The following is a 6,000-nucleotide window of genomic DNA, read 5'->3' as shown; positions in this document are numbered from 1 at the left end:
TTTAACCAATGGAATAGCCTTGTTTCTCAGTTGCTTGACTTCGTGAGCTAAAATTTGAACAAGATCTTCCTCATAAGACAAATCTGGTTGAACCACGATCTCTTCGATAGTCACAATATGGGATGGATCAGATCGGTATTTCCTAAGCATTGAGATATGAAAAACATTGTGTATCCTTTCCATTTCAGATGGCAGGGCTAGTTGATATGCTACTGGTCTTACCCTCTTAGTAATCTCGTAAGGTCCAATGAACCGAGGACTCAACTTTCATTTACGTCCAAACCTCAATACTTTCTTCCACGGAGACACTTTCAAGAACACTTTATCTCCGACTTAAAATTTAATCTCTTTCTTTTTTAAATCAGCATACGATTTCTATCTATCAGCTGCAGCTTTCAGATTATTCTGAATTAATTAAACTTTTTCTTCCGTATCCTGAATTAATTCAGGACCTATAACTTCTCGATCCTTAAGTTCATACCATTTCAAGGGCGTACGACATATTCTCCCGTAAAGGGCTTCTTAGGGAGCCATTTTGATGCTTGACTGATAACTATTGTTGTATGCAAATTCAGCAAGTGGTAAATACCTTTCCCATGATCCTTTGAATTCGATTACGCAAGCTCTAAGCATATCCTCCAGAATTTGGATAGTTCTCTCGGATTGTCCATCGGTCTGATGATGAAACGTTGTACTGAAGTTCAACCGAGTTCCCAATGCTCCATGTAATGACTTTCAAAACCGCGATGTGAATCTAGGATCCCGATCAGAAACTATGAAAATAGGTACACCATGCAAACGTATAATCTCTCTGATATACATCTCAGCATACTTATCTATGGAGAAATCAGTTTGCACCGGAATAAAATGGGCTGACTTAGTCAATCTATCTACAATCACCCAAATTGAATCCCTTTTGTTCAGAGTTAAAGGTAACCCCGATACAAAATCCATTGTTACATTCTCCCATTTTCATTGAGGAATCGAAATTGGTTGTAATAGTCTTGACGGAACCTGGTGCTCAGCTTTGACCTGTTGACAAGTCAAACACTTTGATACAAACTTCGTAATGTCTTTCTTCATTCCCGACCACCAATATCGACTCTTGAGATCCATATACATTTTGTTCCCTCCCGGATGCATTGTCAATGGACTACAATGAGCTTCCATTACCAAATCATTCTTTATTTCATCATCATCCGGAATTACTAATCTCTCTCGATAATACAAGTTCTCATCAGACTTGATCTCAAAATCCGTACACTCTCCATTCTTTATTTGTTGTATCTTCTTTGAACATTTTTCATCTTTAGCTTGCAATTCATTAATTCGATCTAGCCATGATGGTTTGATAGTTAGTTCTACACATATTGCACCATCTCCACTTAACGATAATCTAGCATCAAGAGCTCGCAAAGTTGCAAACGTCTTTCGACTCAAAGCATCAACTACCACATTTGCCTTTTCGGGATGAAAATCAATCACAACATCATAATCCTTAAAAAATTCCACCCATCTTCTATGTCTTAAATTCAACTCTTTCTGAGTCATCTAATACTTTAAACTCTTGTGATCCGTATACAAGTAGCACTTTTCCCCATACAAGTAGTGACGCCATATCTTAAGAGCGAACACTACTGCAGCCATCTCCAGATCGTGTGTAGGATAATTCTTCTCATGCGACTTTAATTGTCTCGAAGCATAGGCCACCACCTTGCCTTCTTACATCAACACGCATCCCAAGCCATTATGAGACGCATCACTATACACTACAAAGTTCTTTTCAGACTTGGGTTGAACTAATACTGGAGCTTCTGTCAAAATCTTTTTTAACTTTTCAAAACTCTCATGGCATTCCTGAGTCCAAGAAAATTTTACTTCCTTTCTCAACAGTTTAGTTAGGGGCAATGCTATGATCGAAAAGTTTTTAACGAACCTTCGATAATAACCAACTAACCCCAGAAAACTTCTAACTTTCGATACATTCTTTGGAATCTTTCACTCCAGAATAGTTTTAATCTTTTGGGGATCCACTCGAACTCCTTCTGCAGAAATTACATGTCCAGGGAACGTTACTTCACTCTACCAGAATTCACATTTAGAAAATTTTGTATAAAGCTTCTTATCTTGTAAAATTTGCAATACAATTTCAAATGCGAAGTATGCTCCTCTTATGACTTTGAATATATTAGAATATAATCAATAAACACCACCGCAAACTGATCCAAATAAGGTTGAAATATTCTATTCATTAGATCCATGAAAGCAGCTGGTGCATTCGTAACTCCAAAAGGCATCACGATAAACTCATAGTGACCATATCTTGTTCTAAACTCCATTTTTGAAATGTATTTCTCTTGAATCTCTAATTGATGGTAACCCGAACGTAGATCAATTTTTTGAGAACACTGAAGCTTCCTTTAATTGATCAAATAAATCATCGATTTGGGGGAGGGGATACTTGTTCTTGATGGTTACTTTATTGAGCTGTCTATAGTCGATACAAAGACGTATTGATCCATCTTTCTTTTTAAAAAATAAAACTGGAGCTCCCCATGGTGAGACACTCGGTCTGATAAAACCTTTATCCATCAATTCTTGTAATTGAATCTTTAATTCTTGCAACTCTTTTGGAGCCATTCTGTATGGTTCCATTGCAATAGTTGAAGTTCCAAACATTATTTCAATCTGTAATTCCACTTCTCTATCTGGAGGCAAACCCGGTAGCTCTGCAGGAAAAACGTCCAAAAACTCTCTGACTATAGGAATTTCGTCAATCCCTTTCTCCTTGGTTCTAACATCCAATACATTAGCAATGAACCCTTGACATCCCTGTAACATTAACTTCTTCGCTGACATTACTGAAATTACATTTTCCAATGGATTCCATCTTTCACTAAATACCACTACATCTACCCCTTCTGTACTTCTCAGCGTTACTCTTTTCAATCTACAATCGACATTAGCGTAATAACGATATAACCAATCCATTCCCAGTATCACTTCAAATTCGTCGAAAGGTAATTCTATCAGATTAGCAGGGAATTCAATTCCCTGAATCCGTATGGGACACCCTCGGCTCACCAAATTTATCCGAGCACTGTGCCCTAATGGGTTCGTCACTATCACCTCATTGCTAGTAAATTCTAACGGAATGTTCAATTCTTTCATTAACTTACTAGTAATGTATGAATATATAGACCCCGTATCAATCAATACCCTAACATGTTTATCAAACAATAGAAAGGTACCTATTACAATCTCTGGGTCATCCCGATCCTCATTGGTCTTGAGATTATACACTCGAGTTGTGGAGTGTATCTCTTGTTGAGCAGAGGACTCTGACTGATTTCTTCCTCTGCCTCTACCTCTTCCCCTTTGGCCTACCGAAATAGACTTATCTAGTGGTGCAGAATCATCAGCTACCCTGGGACAATCCCGAACAAAATGTATGGTCTCCCCACATCTAAAACAAGTTCCAGAAATTATTCTACATATCCCTGAATGATTCTTTCCATAATTTGGGCATTATCTAACTTGACTCTGATTAGCTCTCCCAACTCCAGATCCCACTGACTGAGTTTGTCTACCTCTCATCGGACTCGATCCTCTAGTGGAGAATGCTACTAATTCTGATCTCCCTTGGGATCGAGAACCAGCATCTTTGCCCCTTTTTGATGGTGCAGAACTTGAAGAAGCACCCGTTCTTTTGACTATCTGAGCTCTGGAATTTTCAAATCTCTCATTCTAAGCTCTTTCCAAAGCTTTGGCACGATTGACTACCTCTTGAAACAAGGATAGATTCAATACAATCAGTATTTCCTTCAACCGAGGACGTAACCCCTCTACGAACCATTCACAAGCATCCTTCTCTCTAGAAACAAGCTCGGCAGCAAAGCGGCTCAACTTATTGAATTCACACTCGTATTCATATACAATGTGATTCCATTGCTTCAGATTCATAAACCCCTGTTTCATCTATCAAACAAATTGATCTCCGATGTACTTATGCTTGAATTCTTCTATAAACAATGACCAAGTTACTTGATTACTAGACATCCTCAAGGTAACATTGGTCCACCAAATCCTTGCTTGCCCTCTTAACAAGGAAATTACTCCATCCAGCTTCTCAGCATCTGAATAATGAAGTCCCTCAAGCATGTCTTTCACGTCATTAAGCCAAAGGTCCGTAGTAATAGGACCTTCCTCAGCTTCCCCTCTAAACTCTGGAGATCCTAAACCCTTCAACTCTTTCGCCACATTCATTTTCGGAGTTGAAGTAATAGAAGGTTGAAAACACGTCAATACTGCGTCTAACGTTCTAAAGAATACATCTTGTTCATTCACAGGCACTCCAGAAGGTATCTTTTCTTCACTCTGCCTGGCTAGGGCAGGTGAATTGCTACTTTCAGCGGGTCTATCATCTCCCACTTCATTTTTAAAACTACCATGTCCGGACATCTATTAAGGCATAATAATATCATTCTATTAGCAAAACAACATACTTACTATTCTATCAGATCAGAAGTTTTCACTAATTTATTGGCATGTATACATCATAAGACTCTCTAGACTTCGGTTTATGCCGAGAATCGACTAAACCGTAGCTATGATACCATTAAATATAACACCCCTAACCCGTATCCGACCCGAATATGAGTCCGAGGTGTCACATTGACTTTTCAAACTTTGTCACTTACAGAAAAACAAGGAAATTTTAAACTTTCATTAAACCAAAATAAGTTAATTTACATAAAAGAGATTACAAAATACAAAATCGACCAGAGCATTCGTAATTAACGACTTATTACATGCAAACGTTCTATACACAACCCAAAATACCTACTTTATCAATTACTTCTGATCTGATCTTTTAGTAGTGATGTTATTCTTTCCACTTCTAGTACTGCTCTTCTTGTTTCTTGGTACCTACGTGTAAATCACTTACACGCTAAGTCATAGACTTAGTGAGACAATAAATGAACATGTAACAATATATTCATGAATATGTATTTTTATCATTTGATCATGACATTTCAATATGCATGTCTATATTTCATATGTAATCATGTCATGCATATATGAAACTTACCTTCTTGTGTCACTTTCACTTTAACTTATCTTTCAGTTGCCCATGTACATTATTTGAGAACGGAGGTAATTGAGTACATTGAGGTTGTGCACTAATGCTATCACCACAGCTCGTATAATTTCCCTCATGGGGCACCGAACATTTGTTCAGTATTCGTCCCGAAGGACTGCTATATCCCGAAGGACTTCTATATCCCGAAGAACTACTATATATGTCTCGAAGGACCACTACGTCCCGAAACACCACTGGATACGTCCCGAAGGACCACTGGATACGTCCCGAAGGACCACTGGATATGTCCTAAAGGACCACTGATACGTCCCGAAGGACTAATATACCCTCGACTCTTGGCATGCCAACTATACCTATAACTCTCGTATCATATAACATGGGCTTTAATATGAATACGTTTCTCATTTCATATCTCTTTCATCACTTTTCATGTAAACACATAATCTTTTCCAGTATTTCACATACCTGGATTATATTGTCTGGCAATGATATTCGTTCATTCAATGTCATATGAACATATAGTACATTATGCATGCAATCACTATTACAATAGTATATGTATGCATATACATGGGTATGGAATCATTAATTCAACTATCAGAGATAGACTTATCACAAGTCTTGTCTCTATACACTTTAACTATAAAATACACTCACATTAGCTTTACTTTTATTCTATTATAATCCTTTGATCGTTCTGGAGCAAGCTTACGTTTAGTATCTACATAATCACACATGGATCTATATAGTATTATAACTAATATACTCTAATGGTTCACTCATTAGACTAAGAAAAAAGCCAATTTTATCTTTCAATGAAGGTATGCATCGATGCACTACTTATGCATCAGTGCATAAAAGGCATTCGATGTTTATATTTTAAGCAGGTGCATCGA

The sequence above is a fragment of the Hibiscus syriacus genome, unplaced genomic scaffold (assembly GCF_006381635.1).
Source record: "Hibiscus syriacus cultivar Baekdansim isolate YM2019G1 unplaced genomic scaffold, ASM638163v2 tig00109983_pilon, whole genome shotgun sequence".
NCBI classification, from domain to species: Eukaryota; Viridiplantae; Streptophyta; class Magnoliopsida; order Malvales; family Malvaceae; genus Hibiscus; species Hibiscus syriacus.
The sequence above is the reverse complement of the archived record's forward strand: the minus strand, read 5'-3'. Positions refer to the sequence as shown.